We start from the raw sequence: 21926 nt of genomic DNA, 5'->3' as shown, positions 1-21926 counted from the left end.
TGCCAGAGGTCTGATCTGTTTCCCAGAGCCAAGTGTGGGAGTGCTTGTTCTAGCATTTGACTCCAGCACTCTGCAGACACAGCATCATTGTGGCACATTGATCTCCTGCCCCACAGAGTCTGTATATTCCCAGCACGGGGGAAGGAGTGAAAGAACTGGGTCGACTTCTTAGTCGGTTACCAGCACTATAGTAGGGACTGCACCTAAATGAGGAGGGTGCAGATCTGCTGGGATGAAGATGGTGAAAAGTTAGAGGGGCTTTTAAACTAGGCAACTGGGGGGGTAGAGATAGTTTGTGCAGAACAAATTCCAGAGGGTAGTATTGGGGGCATTAGTGGAAGGTTGACTAAAGCACCCCAACCCGAGGTAAGTATAGTAACAAGTCCTTTTTGCAACCTCAGAACACCCAATAAGGAGATAGTATGCGACCGGTTTAAACTATGTGGCATGTTCACCAATGCCAGGAGTCTGGCGGACAACATGGGAGAACTGGAGCTACTGTTGTACGAAGAGGATTTAGATTTTGTAGGAATTTCAGAGACTTGGTTCAACAGCTCTCATGATTGGCTGACAACCATTTAAGGGTATTCCCTATATCTCAAGGATAGAGAGGGTAAAAAAGGGGGAGGGGTATGCCTGTTTATCAAAAATTATGTACAAGTGAATGTGAGAGATGACATCGCTAATGGAGCAAGGGAGGAGGTGGACTCCTTTTGGGTAGACCCCAAAAGGGAGGAAACTAAAGGGAAAGTAATACTGGGAGTATGCTATAGGCCCCCTAACCAGAGGGAGAAGGCAGAGGCGGACCTCCTATCACAATTTGGATTAGCGGCAAGGAAGGGAAGTGTCATTATAATGGGGGAGTTTTAATTATCCAGTCATAGAGTGTGTGGAATGAACGACACATTCATCTAAGGCTCTCCAGTACCTAAGTGTCTTGCAGGACAATTTCATGGGTCAGATGGTAGACGCACCAACTAGAAACAAAGTGTTACTAGACCTACTGATTACCAACAATCCAGACCTGATCACGGATGTGGAAATACGGGGCAATTTAGGAATCAGCGATCACAGGTCAATTAGTTTCAGTATAAATCACACAAATAGGAAACATAAGGGGAATACAAATACACTGAATTTCAAAAGAGCCAACTTCCCTAAGCTATGATCCTTGCTAGAAGATACTAAATGTGATAAAATCTTAGGAACAAAGAACACGGAGGAAAAATGGGTATGCTTTGAAATCAAATAAGGGTATTAGCCAGTGCATCCCAATGGGAAATAAATTTAAAAGAGCTAATAAAAATCATGGGTGGCTTAACTCCAACGTAAGAAAGCATATAAAAGCAAAGGAGAAGGCCTTCAAAAAATACAAGGATGAGGGATCATCATTAGCCTTCCAATTTTACAAAGAATGTAAGGGTGCAATCAGGGCGGCTAAGATAGAACACAAAAGGCACATAGTGGATGAGAGTAGAAAAAATACCAAGAAATTCTTTAAGTACATAATAGTAAGAAAGGGAGGTCAGATCATATTGGTCCCATAAAGAATGATGAAGGGAATCTGGTTACTAAGGATGGAGAGATGGCAAAGATATTGCATGTATTCTTCTCCTCAGTCTTCACGAAGCACCCTCATGGCTAACAGAGCACAGAATTAGAAATAGACTTAAAAAACAAAACTCTAATAAGTCACCGGGACCAGATGGCTTGCACCCGAGGGTCCTTAAGGAACTCAGTCAAATAATTGCCAGACCATTTTCCTAATTTTTACAAACAGTTTACTGACTGCAATGGTACCAGCTGATGGAAAAAAAAACAATGTAGCACCAATATTTAAAAAAGTGCCAAGATACATCCCTGGGAATTACAGACCAGTTAGCTTAACATCAATTGTATGCAAGCTCTTGGAGGGGATGATAAGGGACTATATACAAGAATTTAGTAATGGCAACGGTATCATTAGCAATAATCAGCATGGATCCATGAGCAATCGTTCTCACTAAACCAATCTATTAACCTTCTATGAGGTGGTGAGCTGCCATCTAGATAATGGAAGGCCCGTAGACGTGGTGTATTTGGATTTTTCAAAAGAATTTGATACAGTTCCCCATAAACATTTACTGTACAAAGTAAGGTCCATTGGCATGGATCATAGGGTGGGTACATGGATTGAAAACTGGCTACAGGGGTGAGTTTAGAGGATAGTGATAAATGGGGAGTACTCAGAATGGTCTGGGGTGGAAAGTGTTGTCCCCCAGGGTTCTGTCCTGGGACCAATCCTATTTAATTTATTCATGAACGACCTGGAGGATGGGATAAACAGTTCTAACTCTGTATTTGCGGATGATACTAAGCTAAGCATGGCAATAACTTTTCTGCAGGATGTGGAAACCTTGCAAGAAGATCTGAACAAATGAATGGAGTGTGCAACTACATGGCAAATTAGGTTTACTGTAGAAAAATTTAAAATAATGCATTTGGGTGCCAAAAATATGAATGCCATCTACTCACTGGGGGGAGAACCTATGGAGGAATCTAGAATGCAAAAGGACATGGGGGTTCTAGTAGATGATAGGCTCAGCAATGGCATGCAATGCTAAGTTGCTGCAAGCAAAGCAAACAGAATATTGGCATGCATTAAAAAGGGGATTAACTCCAGAGATAAAACGATAATTCTCCCAATCTACAAGACTCTGGTCTGGCCGCACCTAGAGTATGCGGTCCAGTTCCGGGCACCAGTCCTCAGGAATGATGTGCTGGAACTAAAGAGAGTCCAGAGAAGGGCAACAAAACTGATAAAGGGACTAGAGGACATTAGTTATGAGGAAAGGTTACGAGCACTGAACTTATTCTCTCTGGAGAAGAGACGCTTGAGAGGGGATATGAGTTCAATGTACAAATACCGTACTGGTGACCCCACAATTGGGATAAAACTTTTCCGCAAAAGGGAATTTATTAAGACACACGGCTATTCACTAAAATTAGAAGAAAATTAGTTTAACCTTAAACTGCGTAGAGGGTTCTTTACTGTAGGAGCGGTAAGGATGTGAAATTCTCTTCCGCAGGCAGTGGTTTAATCAGGGAGCATCGATAATTTTAAAAAACTATTAAAGAAGCACCTGAATGACCACAACATACAGGCATATACAATGTAATACTGACATAAAATCACAGACATAGGTTGGACATGATGGACTTGTGTCTTTTTTTCAACCTCGCCTACTATGTATCTATGTAACTATGTAACAGTAGCATAGACTTCTGTTAATAGTGTTTTATACTGAAATGCTGCTTATACAGTCAGGTCCATAAATATTTGGACATCAACACAATTCTAATCTTTTTGGCTCTATACACCACCACAATGGATTTGAAATGAAACAAACAAGATGTGCTTTTAACTGCAGGCTTTCAGCTTTAATTTGAGGGTATTTACGTCCAAATCAAGTGAACAGTGTAGGAGTTAAAACAGTTTGTATATGTGCCTCCGACTTTTTAAGGGACCAAAAGTAATGGGACAATTGGCTGCTCAGCTGTTATATGGGCAGGTGTGTGTTATTCCCTCATTATCCCATTTACAAGGAGCAGATAAAAGGTCCAGAGTTCATTTCAAGTGTGCTATTTGCATTTGGAATCCGTTGCTGTCAACTCTCAATATGAGATCCAAAGAGCTGTCACTATCAGTGAAGCAAGCCATCATTAGGCTGAAAAAAAACAAACCCATCAGAGAGATAGCAAAAACATTAGCTGTGGCCAAATCAGCTGTTTGGAACATCCTTAAAAAGAAAGAACGCACCGGTGAGCTCAGCAACACCAAAAGACCTGGAAGACCACGGAAAAAAACTGTGGTGGATGACCGAAGAATTCTTTCCCTGGTGAAGAGAAAACCCTTCACAACAGTTGGCCAGATCAAGAACACTCTCCAGGAGGTAGGTGTATGTGTGTCAAAGTCAACAATCAAGAGAAGACTTCACCAGAGTGAATACAGAGGGTTCACCACAAGATGTAAACCATTGGTGAGCCTCAAAAACAAGAAGGCCAGATTAGAGTTTGTCAAACAACATCTAAAAAAGCCTTCACAGTTCTGGAACAACATTCTATGGAAAGATGAGACCAAGATCAACTTGTACCAGAGTGATGGGAAGAGAAGAGTATGGAGAAGGAAAGGAACTGCTCATGATCCAAAGCATACCATCGCATCAGTGAAGCATGGTGGTGGTAGTGTCATGGCGTGGGCATGTATGGCTGCCAATGGAACTGGTTCTCTTGTAATTATTGATGATGTGACTGCTGACAAAAGCAGCAGGATGAATTCTGAAGTGTTTCAGGCAATATTATCTGCCCTGACCTGAATCCGATTGAGCATGCATTTAACTTGCTGAAAAAAAAACTGAAGGGAAAATGCCCCAAGAACAAGCAGGAACTGAAGACAGGTGCAGTAGAGGCCTGGCAGAGCATCACCAGGGATGAAACCCAGCGTCTGCTGATGTCTATGCATTCCAGAATTCAAGCTGTAATTGACTGCAAAGGGTTTGCAACCAAATATTAAAAAGTGAAAGTTTCATGGATGATTGTTAATCTGTCCCATTACTTTTGGTCCCTTAAAAAGTGGGAGGCACATATACAAACTGTTGTAATTCCTACAACGTTCACCTGATTTGGATGTAAATACCCTCAAATTAAAAGCTGAAAGTCTGCAGTTAAAGCACATCTTATTCGTTTTATTTCAAATCCATTGTGGTGGTGTATAGAGCCAAAAAGATTAGAATTGTGACGATGTCCCAATATTTATGGACCTGACTGTATATAGTGTTTTTGCACACAATTTCCTTTATATTATGTTAATGACTAAATGGTAAAAATTAAGAAAATCTTTTTCATAGTTTTGTCATCTAAAAATGAAATATTGAAAATTAATATTTCTTATGTGTTTCCAAGCAGCAGGTGGTTCACATATGCTGTGACCGTGGTTCACAGTATCTTGTTCGTTTCATTTCAAATCCATTATGGTGGTGTATAGAGCCAAAAAGATTAGAATTGTGTCAATGTCCCAATATTTATGGAACTGACTGTATATATCTGGTGCCTATGGTGCTTACATATCTGTCTGAAGTTCAACTTAATGGGGTTTTTTGTACTGGGTTTGGACAAACTGCATCTCTCCCCAGAATGTATGCTGAATTCCCAGGTCTCAAAATACTGTCATTGGCAGGATATCCTTCCAGTCTGCCTGCTTTTCTTGAGAAATGTAGCCTTAAAGCACTTAAAGTGCTTTCCTGCTTTCATATTGTTATAAACATAGATAATCATTTTCTGTTAAAGCCTCAAGTATTACAATTTGCATCACATTTAAAATATAACTTGCAATTTCTGATACATTTCAAAATATTGGGCAGAGCAGTGAAATTACTAATTGTGTAAAGAGAATATTACCAGTATATTGTTTTTCTCTCACATGCCTGTCTACAGCTATCTCTACTGACTATAGTAATGTTTCCTAGGATCTCATATGTCCCTTGTTACATCTGGCTTGTAATCCTGTCTCTGTTGGTAAATCACAATTTATGTTTTTCAGGATGAATATATCACCTTCAGTAACTGCACTTGGACTCATGTATCGTTCATCTCTGCTTCCCTCCTGTTTCCTTCTGCTTTGGGTGTTAATCACCCTGTTCTCTATGCTCACCACAGGGGATACCATACCTGTTACCAGCATGGCCTTAGCTTTAAAACCAATTTCAAATAAGGCTTTTACAGATATAGGGTATAGGGATATAGAGTATCCTATCCTATAGGTTATCCTACTCTCCTGAAAAGTAAAGTACTGAAATGCATGACTAGGGTAGAAAAGTCCAAGTCTTCCCATGCTGCGTGGCCACTCTGCTACTCAACCCTGCAACCAAATAAGACACTCTGACACCAACTGGGATTTAATGGCCACAGCAGCCACTTTATTTAACAAAATTATAACGATAAATAACAAATTAAATAAGCAATATAAATGCCAAATATACATAACAAATAACCAGCAACAGACTGAATGGAGCATCAAAGCCTTTGTAGGCACACAGGTTATACCTATGACTCATAAAATAGGCCTCCAGTCACATCCCACTGACTCGGACACACGGTCAGGTACTCAATTACTGCCATTAGGGGAAGCCATAGCCAAGACAGGTCCCAACCTATTGACCTTCACTACTGCCTAACTTCTAGGGCCTTGAACCCCGGCAGCAATCAAGACATATTTCCAATCCCCCAGGAAACTCACCCCCGTAAGCACAAAAACCACCACTAAGTACAGGGGATGGAGGGTGGGAAGATTCCCCGATGCCTGCCGTATTCCTACTGAAACTTTCCAGGGACTGTCCTGTCTCCAACCCCCTATGGACTCCACCCGTCTCATCCACTTCACCAATCAGATCAGTGCCCCTCCTTCCTGCATCCTTCAAACTTTACAAACTCTTCACCCCTGTCCCCCACTCCCCTTTTACCCAGTCATGCTGTCCCTCAGTATTTCTTCCAGATTTTTCCTCCAGGTCTGACTTTAGTTTTCTTAACAGATTTTCACGCCATTTTATTTTTTTCTTACCTTTGATCTGACATTGTCATAAATCTCAAACAGTGGACAGAAAGTTTTTCCTAAATCTTCCACTTGATTCTGCTCTTTATTCCAGAGGCAGTGTACCACCCACAATGTGGTTGAATACCAGGCATGTACTGGCCATCGGGACTACAGGGAGTTTCCCGGTGGGCCGATGGCTCAGTGGGCCGGTTTCAGTGACAGCCAGTGGCGTCACTAGTGGTGGCTTTTGGGGCTATAGCCCCAAATCTGGGTCCCATAGCCCTAGTCCCAGGGGTCCCCAACCACAGAGCCGCGGCCCACCACCGAGCCATGGCCACTCTGCAGCCATGCAGCGGGCAGCATGGGAGAGCCGGAGAGCGAGCGGGCAGGCAGCATGGGAGAGCCGGAGAGCGAGCGGGCAGGCAGCACGGGAGAGCCAGGCCGGCGAGAGAGCAGAGAGATGACATCATCTCCCATCGCTCGCCCTGCATCACCGCTGTTCCGCCCTTACTATGTAGCCACAGGCAGCAGAGAGATTACATCATCTCTCACTGCCTGCCCTCTCTCTGGTGACCTTGATGTAAGAAGTGGCTCTCTGGGGACCCTGAGGTAAGGAGGGGCTCTCCGGGACCCTGATGTAAGTGGGTGTCTCTCTGGGGACCCTGATGTAAGGGGGGCTCTCTGGGGACCCTGATGTAAGGGGGGCTCTCTGGGGACCCTGATGTAAGGGGGATTCTCTCTGGGGATCCTGATGTAAGGGGAGGGCTCTCTGTGGACCCAGATGTAAGAGGGGGCTCTCTGGGGACCCTGATGTAAGGGGAAGGCTCTCTGGGGACCCAGATGTAAGAGGGGGCTCTCTGGGGACCCTGATGTAAGGGGGAGGCTCTCTGGGGACCCAGATGTAAGGGGGGGCTCTCTGGGGACCCTAAAGTAAGGCAGAGGCTCTCTGGTGACCCTGATGTAAAAGGGGGGCTCTCTGGGAACCCTGATGTAAGTGGGGGGTTCTCTGGGGACCCTGAAAAAAAAGCCATTTATACTTATAGTGGAATGTTTTTACCTATTTTTTTTTTGCGTAATTGCGTATAGTTTATATACTGTTTTGCGTGTGTTTGCAAAATTAAAGTGGGCCGGTCTGGATGAAATCCAGGGCCACATTTTTGTCCCAGTCCAGCCCTGTTGAATACTACTACTCTTTGTGAAACTCAGACCTCCAAACGCACACCTAGATATAACCTGCTGATAACAAACCTTTCTATTATCCTGCTTTACATTGCAGATTTTGTTTATCTGTGGTGTTGGCCTTTGAAACATTTGATGCTAAGAAAATAATGTACTTTATTTCTAATCTAAAAAGAATGTCTTGGATCATCTTTTACTTTCATCGTGCACCATCACAACAACATTTCTTGAAGTATCTGTCTTTTTTCTCTACATCTGGTACCCTTTTGGTACATACAAAACTCATCAGATGTACGTCAAACTTACGTCCATACTTGACCTCCTTAAACTATTAAGTAGCAAAAATATTTGCAGGAGTCATTTACATAATCACAGATAGGGATGTAATAATCCTACAGATGAGATTAATAAGATACTTGGAGCCATAGATAATATTTTATTCTATAGATGTTGCAGGTAATTCATAAATCCTTTCTGGTAAGTCAATAAAAAAAAGATAACATGGTGGGAAGATGACAAATGCTCATTGACGTAATGATATAAAAAGAAATGCCTAATCCTTTGAAGATGTTGCTGTTACCATTATGTTTCTGCGGTTGCGCATCTATTTAATACGCTGGAGCCAGACTATAATCTGGCTTAAATAAAGCTTGATACCTAGTAAATTAACATTATCCTTATGAAAGATGTAGGAGAACATGAGGACAGTGACATAGGAAAAAAGTTAGATACTTCCTAAGCAAGGAATGCGATTGTTTTGAAATGAAAACGCAAAGATTAGTCCACCTAGACAGTTACTTTTTTGGAAGAGGCTGATGGATTTAATAAAACTTCAGCTTCTTTTTTTTCCAGAGATTTAATACTATGAGGTTACCTGTCCATTAATTCCCAGCTAAACCCACTTGCCATGGCCAATATGATTATTCAAGCCACTGCCAATATGTCCAGTCCTTTTCAAGTACTAATAAACAACAACAAAATCTCCTCTCTATGGTGACAAGTCATTTGCTGACTGACATACTTACTGTACATATATAAATGTTCTATCAGCAAGTGGTAATTAAAATATCATGGCTATATCATTAATTTATCAGCCAGCAATTGGCTGTTATGTAAAAGTGACCCGAGTGGCCTTACAGCCACTTTTACAGATCATTTACAGCTCTGTGAAGGGCGATCCCTCCTCCCGCAGGCACCCGTGATGGTTCCCAGGCTCTTCTGTTCCTCTGGAGGGCCTGGGACTGTGGTAAACAACGGGAATGACTTCACACAGAGGAGTTGGAGGAACATCCATTCACTGATCTCCTCTATGACAAATCACCCCAGAAGTGATGAGAATTTTGTCACTTCCAGTTTCAGAGCTTCCCTGGCTGTTACAGCCATGGAAGCAGCTAACCAAGCACAATATGTGCTTAACCGACTGCATTGGAGGGCAGGGGAGACATCAGGGGGCTAATAGCCCCCTGATTTCTCTGTAAGGAGTACAACTCACCTGCCCAAAGCTAATTTGTTCACCCCCTTGTGATAGCACTAAAGTAAAATGCAAAAAATAAATACTAATAATAATAAAAAAGTATGAAAATTGAATTTGAATAAAAAAATGAAAATAATGTAAAAAAGTTTAAGCACCCTGCCTCCCCTCCAACACATACAGTACATGCAAATGCAAACACATGCATAGGTTTGGCACGCATATGTAAACAGAAATTGCAACACACATGTGAGGCATTGCCTCGGAGTAAGAGCAACAGTTTTCGGGCTTAAATTTACGATTAACTGTAAACTGATAACCTGTAAAGGCTTTTAAAGCCTCACCTATGTACATTTTTAGACACCATAGTTTGTTGCCATTTCACAGGCATGTTCAATTTTCATACTTAACATGTTTAGTATCTATTTACTAAACACAATATTGTTTTCTGTTCACTAAAGTTCATTTTAGTGTATTTTTTCCTAAAAAACTGCATTTGATAAATGGCTGTGCAAATATTGTGTGACAGATAAAATTGCAACAGCCACCATTTTATTTTCCATGGCCTGCTTTCAGAAAATATATAATGTATATATATATATTTATGTATATGTAATAATCTAATGCTTGGGGGGTTATAAGAGACTTTCTAGCAAAAAATGCTAATTTTAACCACTTCAGCGCCAGAAGATTTGGCTGCTCAATGACCAGGCCATTTTTTGCAATTCGGCGGTGCGTCGCTTTAACTGACAATTATTGCGCGGTCGTGTGGCGCTGTACCCACACAAAATTGACGTCCTTTTTTCCCACAAATTGAGCTTTCTTTTGGTGTTATTTGATTATCTCTGCATTATTGTTTTTTTTTTGCTATAAACAAAAAAGGGCAAAATTTTGAAAAAAATACAATATTTTGTACTTTTTGCTATAATAAATATCCCCATTTTTCTTTTAAAAAAGCAAATGTTTTCCTCAGTTTAGGCTGATATGTATTTTTCTAGATATTTTTGGTAATAAAAATCACAATAAGCGCATATTGATTGGTTTGTGAAAAAGTTATAGCGTCTACAAAATAGGGGATAGATTTATGGCAATTTTTTTATTATCATTTTTTTTACTAGTAATGGCGGCGATCTGCAATTTTTATCGGGACTGCGACATTATGGTGGACACATCGGACACTTTTGACAAATTTTTAAAATCATTGACAATTATACAGCGATCAGTGCTATAAAAATGCACTGATTACTGTGTAAATGTCACTGGCAGGGAAGGGGTTAGCACCATGGGGCGATCAAGGGGTTAACTGTGTTTCCTAGTGTGTGTTCTAACTTTAGGAGGAGGGGACTGACTATAGGTGATGACAGATCGTGGTTCCTAGCTATTAGGAACTCACGATCTGCCTCTCCTCTCCTCTCCTCTCCTCACAGAACAGGGATTTGTGTGTCTACACACACACGTCCCTGTTCTGCCTCTCATGCCCGCGATCGCACGTGAGTGCTGGCCACAAGCATCGGCACCCCCCGCAATGCAGCGGGCGCCTGCCTGCTGTCCCGCTGAAAGGAGCAGATGTACAGCTATGACAGTTTGCGGGATCGCGCCGAACTGCCACAGTATAATGACGCCAGCTGGTCGGCAAGTGGTTAACCACTTTAATACCGGGCCATAGTCAAATGACATCCACAGATGGGAACTCCCATCCTGGATGGGCGTCATATGATGTCCTCGGCTTCTCGTTGCTCCTGCGGGCCCTGGGGCACAGCCCATCCCAGATCCATGTAAAGAGTCAATACAAATGTCTCTTTACCACATGACCAGCTGTGTCCAATCACAGTCAGTCACATGTACTGTCCACACGCATGGCTTATGTGATGATATCCAGAGAAGCTCCGGAGTGGTGTTGTGCACATCAGATCAAAGAATTTCTTGTTGGAATTTCTCAGCAGAATCACCAAGCACCAAAAAAGGATAAAAAAATTGAACTAATAGTGAAAAGTACCGTTTGAAAAGGGATTTAGTCCATATACAAATGGGTACTTACAAAATAGTTGATTAAAAACAGGCATGTAAAGGGATTAGAGATGCATCCAGACGCTGCTCACGGCGTGTGTTCCAGAAACCAGAAAGTACATTCCAAGGAACAGGAAATTACGTCAGTTCCACATGAAATACGTCTGAAGTTGGAAGTTTGCATATGCTGTATGTGAGAAATAACTTGTTATTATGACAATTTTGTGAAAAAAAAAATTTTAAAATTCTTAATTTTCCCAAGAATTGTGGGAAAAAATTACAACTTCAAAAAACTCACCATGCCTCTTACTAAATACCTTTGACTGTCTACTTTTTAAAAAGGGGTCATTTGGGGGGTATTTGTACTTTCCTGACATTTCAGGGCCTCAAGAAATGAGATGTCAGTGCATTAGGTGTGATCAATTTTCAATGATTTGCACCATAGCTTGTAGACTCTATAACTTTCACAAAGACTAAATAATATCCACTAATTTGGGTTATTTTTACCAAAGAGATGTAGCAGTATAAATTTTGACCTACAATTATGAACAAAAAGACTTTGTAAAATTTTATCATAGAAACTTAAAAAAAGTGTTTTGTTTTTTTCCACACCACACACCTTTTTTCACTTATGTCGCAAAAAAATAAAAAACCCAGTGGTGATTAAATACGACCAAAATAAAGCTCTATTTGTATGAAAAAAATGATAAAAATTTAGTTTGGGTACAGTGTTGCATGACTGACTAATTGGCATGCAAAGTGTGAGAGCGCTGAAAGCTAAAAATTGGTCTGGGCAGGAAGGATGTATAAATGCCCTGTATTGAAGTGGTTAGCATGTGTGTGAAAAATAAAAAAAATGTCTCCTTACAGGATGTGGTTAATTTACAAGCATCCCCTCATTCTAGTTTGTGGCTAGAACATGGCATACATTGAACACTTGACCCCGGCATCACAACACTGAATTCTTCCCCTCATTAAAAAGCATACGCAGTGCACTCTCTCTCCCTCTGTCGAAACAATGTCTGAGTTTGGTGTTGTTGCTGTGAGGGGAAGAGAGAGAGTATTGCACAAATGTGACTTTAGAATGAAGGAGAACACTCAGAATGGGTAATGCTAACAATATAGGAGTTTTTCTTTGGGGTGCTGCAAATGGCCAACTGGTATGGCAATTACATTAAGCAATATTTTTCAAAAATGTATTTTTTTTAAAACAAATTAATTGGAGAGGGCAGCATGCGTCCCCCGGGCTATTATGCAATGCTCATGGCTGGTACTCTCCTTTAAATGTCTATGTCTATGTCTTGGGACCAATTCTATTCAAAATATTCATAAATGATATAGAGTATGGGATAACTAGTTAAGTCTCAGATTTGTGGATGACACAAAGATAAGCAGAGTAATAAACTTGCATCAGGACATAGAAATTTTGCAGAAAGACCTGAATATAATAAAGGAGTGGGCAGACAAATGGCAAATGAGGTTTAATGTAGAGAAATGTAAAGTAATGCACTTGGGGTCAAAAACATAAATTAACCACTTCAATACAGGGCATTAGCACCCCCTTCCAGCCCAAGCCAATTTTCAGTTTTCAGCGCTGTTGCAATTTGAATTGAATTGGAAATGGAATTTTTATAATTTTTTTCCCCACAAATAGAGCTTTCTTTTGGTGGTATTTGATCGCCTCTGCCTTTTTCATTTTTTGTGCTTTAAACAAAAAAACAGCGACAAGTTTGAAAAAAAACATTGCGGCTGCCGGGTATACGCATCGGGCTCCTGAGTGACGCGGCGCACCCCCCAGACGGCCAGGAAGCCCAGGACGTCATATGATGCCCGCCCAGGATGGGAGATCCCTCCTGCGGATGTCATATGACTATGGCTGGGATGGGAAGTGGGTAAAAATATTCACTAGGTGGAGAAAAGCTGCGAGATTCAAGGATGGAGAAGGACCTAGGGGTGCTAATAGATGACAGGTTGAGCAACAGCATGCAGTGCCAAGCTGCAGCTACCAAAGCAGGCAGAATATTAGCATGCATAAAAAAGGAATATACTCTGGGGACAAAACTATAATTCTGACACTTTATAAAACTCTGGTTAGGCCTCATCTGGAGTTTTCTGTCCAGTTCTGGTCACCAGTGCTCAAAGAAAGTTCAAAGAGAAATTTCAAAGAATGGCAACAAAACTAATAAGGGGACTGGAAGACCTCAATTATGAGGAACAGCTGCAAATACTAAATTTATTTTCGCTGGAGATGAGGTGCTTGAGAGGGGACATCATAGCAATCTACAAATATATCAATGGGGATTCCAGCATAGGAAATAAACTATTCAGTCCTAGGGAGTGTAAAAGGACACGGGGGCACAACATGAGACTGGAGGAGAAGCGGTTTACCTTAAACTGTTTAGGGGGTTCTTCACTGTTAGGGCAATAAGGGTGTGGAACCCTCTCCCACAATTGGTGGTGGCTGTGGGGAGTATGGATATTTTTAAAAGACTCTTAGATGTACATCTTAAAGGACACAACATACAGGGATATGGGAAATCATTAGAGACACTGATACACATGCACGTACGCAGGTTGAACTGGATAGACTATTGCCTTTTTTCAGGCTTACCAACTTTATATGTCCCCCGATTATATATGGCTGGCTCCTCCCACTTCCTCCACTTCTCTTCAGATGTTAGGCACAACGCTTGTACTAGTAAAAATAATAATAAATAAAGACTTGCATATAAGCTTATACAGCATACCAGCATCAACATTTAACCAAATGAAGACCATTTACATGTAAAAATCAGCATATTTTTTTGCTAGAAAATTACTTAGAACCCCCAAACATTATATATATTTGTAGCAGAGGACTAAAATAGTGGTTGTTGCACCTTTTTTTATGGCACACGTTATTTGTGCAGAGGTTTTTCAAACACAATTTATGGGGAAAAAATACACTTTAATTAATTTTAATGCAAAAAAAACCCCCACAATTTAAAGTGGGGAAAATAAGTATTGAACACATCACCATTTTTCTAGGTAAATATATTTCTAAAGGTGTTATAGACATGAAATGTTCACCACATGTCAGTAACAATCCATGCAATACATACATACAAAGAAACCAAAACAAATATGTTCAGAAATTAAGTTATGCATAATAAAATGAAATTACACAGGGGAAAAGTATTGAACACGCTAACTGAAATTTATTTAATACTTCGTACAAAATCCTTGATTGGTAATGACAGCTTCAAGACGCTTCCTGTATGGAGAAATTAGTCACATGCATTGCTCGGGTGTGATTTTGGCCTATTCTTCCACACAGTCTTCAAATATTGAAGGTTCTGTGGGCCTCTTCTATGAACTCTGATCTTTAGTTCTTTTCATAGATTTTCTATGGGATTCAAGTCAGGTGATTGGCTGGGCCTTTCTAGCAGCTTTATTTTTTTTCTTTAAAACCAATTGAGAGTTTCCTTGGCTTTGTGTTTGGGATCATTGTCTTGCTGAAATGTCCACCCTTGTTTCATCTTCATCATCAAGAATGTATTGGTACATTTTTGCTTCATCCACTGCCATTCCTGTAAGTTATCATCATGGGCATGCACTAGATCATTCACCGTGGTGGTGATTTCCCCCAGTGAATTTTCTATATGATCTACTCTTTCACCCAAGGAGTTAATTTCAGAGGAGAATTTGTGGGTGAGTGTGGCAAAATCTGGCAGTAATGAGCTTTACAAGGACAATAGCATATCTTTGAGTAAGGTGTCCATTACTGGCTGGTTAGAAGTGGGATATGAGGCTATGGAGGAGCGCAGAGGGAGACAAGAGAGAGTGTCTGCAGCAGCATGACTCACCTCTTCTTCTTGAGTGCTGTCATCTAGTCTCATGTGTGCTTTAGCTGGGCTAGGACAGAGCGGGCTGTGCGTGGAAGGAAAAGGTGGGGAAGCTCCTTCATGCAGCGGTCTAGCAGCTTCAGCTTTCTGGGCCTCCTCATGCAGGCTGGAGAAAAAAAGCTGTCAGCTTTTGCGGGCACCAGTCATCTTTCTGCTTGTGAGACATGCTGAGGGAGAGCCTGCGGGTCTCAGGCAGAAGGCAATTGTTGTTGTTGTGATCGGGTCCTCTAGATGCCGGGATGTACCCTAATCCTCTGAAGCTCGGCACTTAGGTAGCCATTCTGTGCGTGAGCTGGCCACGCCCCCACAAAGGTCTTGGTACATTTTTCCTTTCATTCTTCCTTCAATGATATGAAGTTTGTCAGTACCAAATGCTGAAAATAGCCCCACACCATGATGTCCCCAACTCCAAACTTCACTGTTGGTATGATGTTTTTGAGGTTATGTGCAATGCCATTTGACCTTCAATCATGGTGTGTATTATGGCATCCAAAGAGTTCAATTTTGGTCTCATCTGATCAGAGTATATTTTCCCAGTTTTTCACAGGCTTGTCTAAATGTTGTGCAGCAAACTTTAAACGAGCTTTAACATGCTTTTTCCTCAGCAATGGAGTCTTGCGTGGTGAGCGTGCATACAGGCCATGGCGGTTGAGTGCATTACTTATTGTTTTCTTTGAAACAATTGTACCTGCTAATTCCAGGTCTTCCTGAAGCTCTCTGCAAGTGGCCCTTGGCTCTTGGACAACTTTTCTGATAATTCTTTTCACTCCTCTTGTGGGAGCACCAGGTCGTGGCCAGTTTATGGTAAAATGATGTTCTCTACTCTTCTGGATTATGGCCCCAATAGTGCTTACTAGAACATTCAGAAGTTTAGAAATCCTTCTGTAACCAATGCCATCAGTATGTTTTGCAACAATAAGGTTGCAAAGGTCTTGAGACAACTCTTTGATTTTTACCCATCATGAGAGGTTTCTTGTGTGACACCTTGGTAATGGGATTTTTATAGGCAATTGAGACTGAACCAGCTGATATTAATTTGCACTGACAAGGGGCTGGATTGCTTTCTAATTACTAATAGATTTCACCTGGTGCCCTGGCTTTCCATGCCGTTTTGCACCTCCCTTTCTTCATGTGTTCAATATTTTTTCCTTGTGTCATTCCATTTTATTACACATAACTTAATTTCTGAACTTATTTGTTTTGGTTTCCTTGTATGTATGGATTGCATGTGGTGTCAATAGCACCTTTAGAAATATATTTACCTAGAAAAATGGTGACGTGTTCAATACTTATTTTACCCGCTATATAACCCAACTTGTTGGTAAAATGTAAAAGACGATGATACACTGAGTAAATAGACACCTAACATGTCATGTTTTAAAATTGCGCACATTCGTGGAATGGCGAGAAACTACGATACTGAAAAATCCCCATAGGCAACGCTTTAATTTGTTTGACACGTTACCAGTTTAAAGTTACAGAGGAGGTCTAGCAATAGAATTATTGCTCTCACTATAACGTTTTTTGCGATTTCTCACATATGTGTTGTGCAAACACCGTATACATGCCTTGTATGTGTTTGTTTCTGCCTGCGAGGGGGACGGGGGCCCTTAAAAAAATGTTTTTAATTAATATTTATTTAATTATCTTCTCAATCAGCACATCACCCACAGTTATTACCTCTTGTATCTCTTGACCTTCCCTCTTAGATTGTAAGCTCTAAGGAGCAGGGCCCTCTGATTCCTACTGTATCAAATTGTATTGTATTTGTACTGTCTACCCTCAAGTTGTAAAGCGCTACGTAAACTGTTGGCGCTATATAAATACTGTATAATAATAATAATAATAATAATTACTTTTTTATTTTTTACACTGTTACTTTAATTTTATTTTTGATCTTATGTAAACATCCCTTATGATAGAAATAAGACATGAACGGTCCTATTTATAGAAACATCTGGGGTCTTTAAGACCCTAGATCTCTCCTCTATCCTGGAAAGCATGATATAAAAAAATGATCTTGTGCTTTCCAAAAAAATAAAAAATAAAGGCAGTGTTTACATCGATGCTAACTGGAAGTGACGTAATGACGTCGCTTCCGGCTGCCTCCTAGACCATAGAGATGGCCATGGACCTTCTGGTCCTCAGCCAGTTCTATGATAACCTGTGGCACCACCAGATCGGATACCAGACTCCCCTGGGCTCTTCCATGTGATCGACCAGCTCCCCCGGTCCATCACATGTAAGAGTCCAGAGAGGTGCCGGTGGGTGGTGGGAGGGTGCTGGTGGGTAGCGACTAATTAGCTGCTAATATTGCTTTTAGAGGAAAAAGCATTGCCAGCTGAAAAAAAAAAATACCAGGGTTATGGCATACAGCTGGAGCCACAACCCTGGTATAACCACTTGAAGGCAATAATGTTTTTGTTTTGTTTTTTACAATTGTGGGGATGCTTTTTTGGATAATTTTTTAAAAAAGACTTTCTGGATCCTTTTCACATAGCTGAGCCTGCATACTCATTCCCTTTTAGTTATTGGGTGCTAAACTTCTAATACTGTAAGAACCCTTTAAAGAAAAAACAATAAAGGTCAAGCTGTTTGGCCTGCAAAGTGGGAATCATTTATAGATATCCACTAAACAAGCAGTCCATGCAAAAGCACAGCTCAAACTCAGTCTATTAGTTTGCTCATTAAAGAGATTAAGATTGTGATATTGAAGAACATGGTGGTGTTTATGGTGATACACTTTGTCAGGGTTATTGGCTAAAAAGGAATGATTCTTTCATATATGATCTCTTTAAGTAAGGTCTTAGAAAAGCCAATATTAGCTATTATATACAGTAAGATCCTGCAACCTAAACATGAAAACATTGAAAGATGCCTGAAACAGTGTTTTTCATTGATGGCATAGCCCAGCTGGGATTACAAACTAACATCATGGGAATAATTACACTACAAGTCAGTTTGGAGTGTGTTCAAAAGACAGCTGAAGGACACGGCTTAAGATGTCTTCTTAAAAAAGACATGTACAGTTTTGTAAGTCTGATCAGCCATCAATCAGGTATAGTCTGTGCATTCCATAAACTTTTACTGACATAGTACAAACACATTCTAGTCAAGCCCTGAGGCTCTGTCTGAAGGAAAATATTGCACTTTTTTCTCAGGTAATCATATACACCCATATATTTATATAGCATATATAATTCTATGGCCACGTATCCTGTAAAATTCTTATACTTGTTGGACATTGTACAATAAAGTAAGTTTGAGATAAGCTGTGAAAGTGGTAGGCAGATGTTTTTGACAAGTAAAAATCATAAAATGCATTTTATTTCTTCAAGGGTATTCCTGCCCTAAGTGCACTAAGGCGCAAGAAAAGGGGAGGGGGTGCTAATGCCAAAAATGAGAAAAAAAGAAAAAGAAATGGGAGGAACCACAAAAAGTGACATCTCAGAGATATTAAATGGTCATTACCTTTAAGTAACAGACAGTGTCAGAATTCAGGCTCAGGGATTCAGTCCATATAATAGTTATACAAATAAGGGAGCATGCTCATATTGGGTAATCACACCCCCGGTCAGCTGCCCTCTCACTAATTATTGTAAATATAAATAGTGGGACTCAATAATCAAAAAACGTATATATACTCAACAAATGGATTGATGGAAAGAGAGATCTGTCTATACAAGAACCATTAACATAAGCTTCCGGGGCTTTAACTAGACCTTAAATTCAATTTAGTCTACAAAATTGCAAAAAACTTTTGGAAAAATCTACTGGAATACAAACAAAAATAAAAAAATCACTACCTTCCACCACCATTATAAAGACAATGTTGTCTAGGTACATTTATGGACATCTAGATGTCATATGCACATCAGCTTGTTGTCGGAAATTCCGACCGTGTGTAGGCTAGATCGGACATTTGTTGTCAGAATTTCCAACAACAAAAATTTGAGGGCTGGTTCTCAAATTTTGCAACAACAAAATCCGTTGTCGGAAATTCCGATCGTGTGTATACAATTCCAACGCACAAAATTCTACGCATGCTCGGAATCAAGCAGAAGAGCCGCACTGGTTATTGAACTTCATTTTTCTTGGCTCATCGTATGTGTTGTACGTCACCGCGTTCTTGACGTTTGGAATTTCCGACAACATTTGTGTGACCGTGTGTATGCAAGACAAGTTTGAGCCAACATCCGTTGGAAATAAATCCAGGATTTTGTTGTCGGAATGTCCGATCGTGTGTACGCGGGAAAAGTGTCAGGAATCTCTTTATCAAGTACATGTAAAACAAAGTTCAGTTCCCAAAAGGCAAAAGCAGTACATTTTTACAATACCTTGTCTTGTGACCTTCACCTGTACATTAACCACTTCAGCCCTGGAAGAATTTACCCCCTTCCTGACCAGAGCATTTTTTGCGATTCGGCACTGTGTCGTTTCAACTGACAATTGCACAGTTGTGCGACGTTGCACCCAAACAAAATTGACGTCCTTTTTTTTCCCCACAAATAGAGCTTTCTTTTGGTTGTATTTAATCGCCTCTGTGGTTTTTATTTTTTGCGCTACAAACAAAAAAAGAGCGACACTTTTGAAAAAAACACAGTATTTTGTACTTTTTAATATAATAAATATCCTCATTTTTTTTTTTTTTTAAAAAGCTAATATTTTCTCAGTTTAGGCCAATATGTATTCTTCTACATATTTTTGGTAAAAAAAAAATCGCAGTAAGCGTACATTGATTGGTTTGCGCAAATAGGGGATAGATTTATAACATTTTTATTATAATTTTTTTTTTTACTAGTAATGGCGGCGATCTGTGATTAATGTGACGGCGACATTATGGCGGACACATCAGACAATTTTGACACATTTTTGGGACCATTGGCATTAATACAGCAATCAATGCTATAAAAATGCATTGATTACTGTAAAAATGTCACTGGCAGTGAAGGGGTTAACACTAGGGGGCGATCTAAGAGTTAACTGTGTTCCCTGGGAGGTGATTCTAACTGAAGGGGGAGGGGACTGACCAGAGGAAGTGATGGATCGTGGTTCCTAGCTAATAGGAACACACGATCTGTCACTCCTGTCAGAACAGAACAGGGAAGTGTGTGTTTATAGACACTCGTCCCTGTTTTGTGTCTCCTGGTCACGATCGCTCGTGGCCGGCGGTCATCACTTTGCAGCGGGTGCGCCTGACGTATAGCTACAACGGCTGGCGCAGGGGAGCCAACCTGCCGCAGTAGAACTGTGGGGGATGGTCGGGAAGCTGTTAAGTACCTTGCTATCACCCCTAGGAGTGAGTCCTATGGTCAGTCAATTATTTCAGCTTTCTGGTCTTTGTGCAGGAAGAAGTGTGCAACTTGTAGATTTTTGTTGACTTCTGGGTGAATCTCTGGGTCCAAGAGACTGAAGAAGTCAGCAGTTGTTCTTTCTTCTGCATGATCCAGTAGGATTTCTGGAATTGTTGACCAAAATATATTTGCAAAGGCAGTTGTGCACACTGGCCTGGTGGCAGGAACTGCAGGATTGATGTCCAATAGAGCATTATGCCATTGTTCAGGTTTGGAGGATTTACGTCATCAATCTGAATGTCTAGCTCATACAGTATGAAGTCTGCTATTTCCACAACTAGCATAATCCCAAGTTCAAGCCTAGGAATTGTATGCTCAGGCTTACTGGCCAAATTCACTTTGCCAAACAGAAAACCAACATGGATTTGATTGCAAGAGTCTAATATCTTGAGCTAAACAATGGCTGCTATGGTTTCAGTGGATGCAAAATGTGAATCTCCTTTCTCTGACTTGCAGCAAATAAAATGGAAGTGTAGCATTGTGGCATATGGATTCTTTCGAAGGCACGTAGAGATTGCTTCCAGGCCTCCCATTTTGATTGTTTGTCAGTTGGCAGTGGAGAGTCTCAGTCCTTAATAGTCTATGACAACTGTCATAGTAAGGATTTGCCCTGTATGGTGACAGGAGCTATAAACCCCAGTGTATCATACAGACTATTCAAAATTGAGATAACATCAAATTTGGTAAATGGTTTGTCTGTAGAGCTAACTTGAAAGCCACATGAGGGATACACTGGATACCTTTGCTGTCATTGTGCTATTGCCGGGTGTCCATTAAAGAGCGGTGGGCTCCCTCCAGGCATACTTGCCCTTACTCTGTCCATTATATATGTGCTCCAACTCAGGAGACTCTCAAAATGTATAGATTTAGGACTGCAGTACACTGGGGTACTGTGACGTGGCCCCTGCAGCTTATGCATATATTTGCAAATGTGTGCAAACTAAACCCCTTGTTTTTAACGCAAACTGTTAGATAGGGTCGATTCGGCTTGTTGCAGGCTGGCTGGTAAGTGAGCTGGGAATTTTTGTTTTTTATTTTTTGACAAGCGTCCATGTGCTCCATGCTACAAAGGCCAGTGGTGTTTGCCATTTGCTTGTACTAAGTGCATATTTCCCTTGATTAAGGAGACCATGCGATTTCCCTAAGGTGAGGCTTGGTGTACCTGGATGCTGTGAATTGTCAGTAAGTGGGGTATGATGCATAACTGTAACATGCTTGTAGCTGTTGAATTCTGTGCATTTGCTACTGTCTTTTGTCTGAGGAGGCACAACACGTGTAGCATATCCCAAAATTCTGGAGATGTTCTTTGTGCTCTTGCAAAGTCTTTTCCTTATATCCATAGCATTTTCAAAGAAGGTGAGGTTTTTTGTGAATTGGGCACTGATGATCGGGATCTTTGTATCTATCCCCAGAAGCATTCTGATCAGTAGAAAATGTTGTGGTAGATGGAATCTGTCTTTTTA

This window comes from Aquarana catesbeiana, linkage group LG01 (genome assembly GCF_042186555.1).
Source record: "Aquarana catesbeiana isolate 2022-GZ linkage group LG01, ASM4218655v1, whole genome shotgun sequence".
Taxonomy (NCBI): Eukaryota; Metazoa; Chordata; class Amphibia; order Anura; family Ranidae; genus Aquarana; species Aquarana catesbeiana.
Note: the sequence above shows the minus strand (reverse complement) of the source record.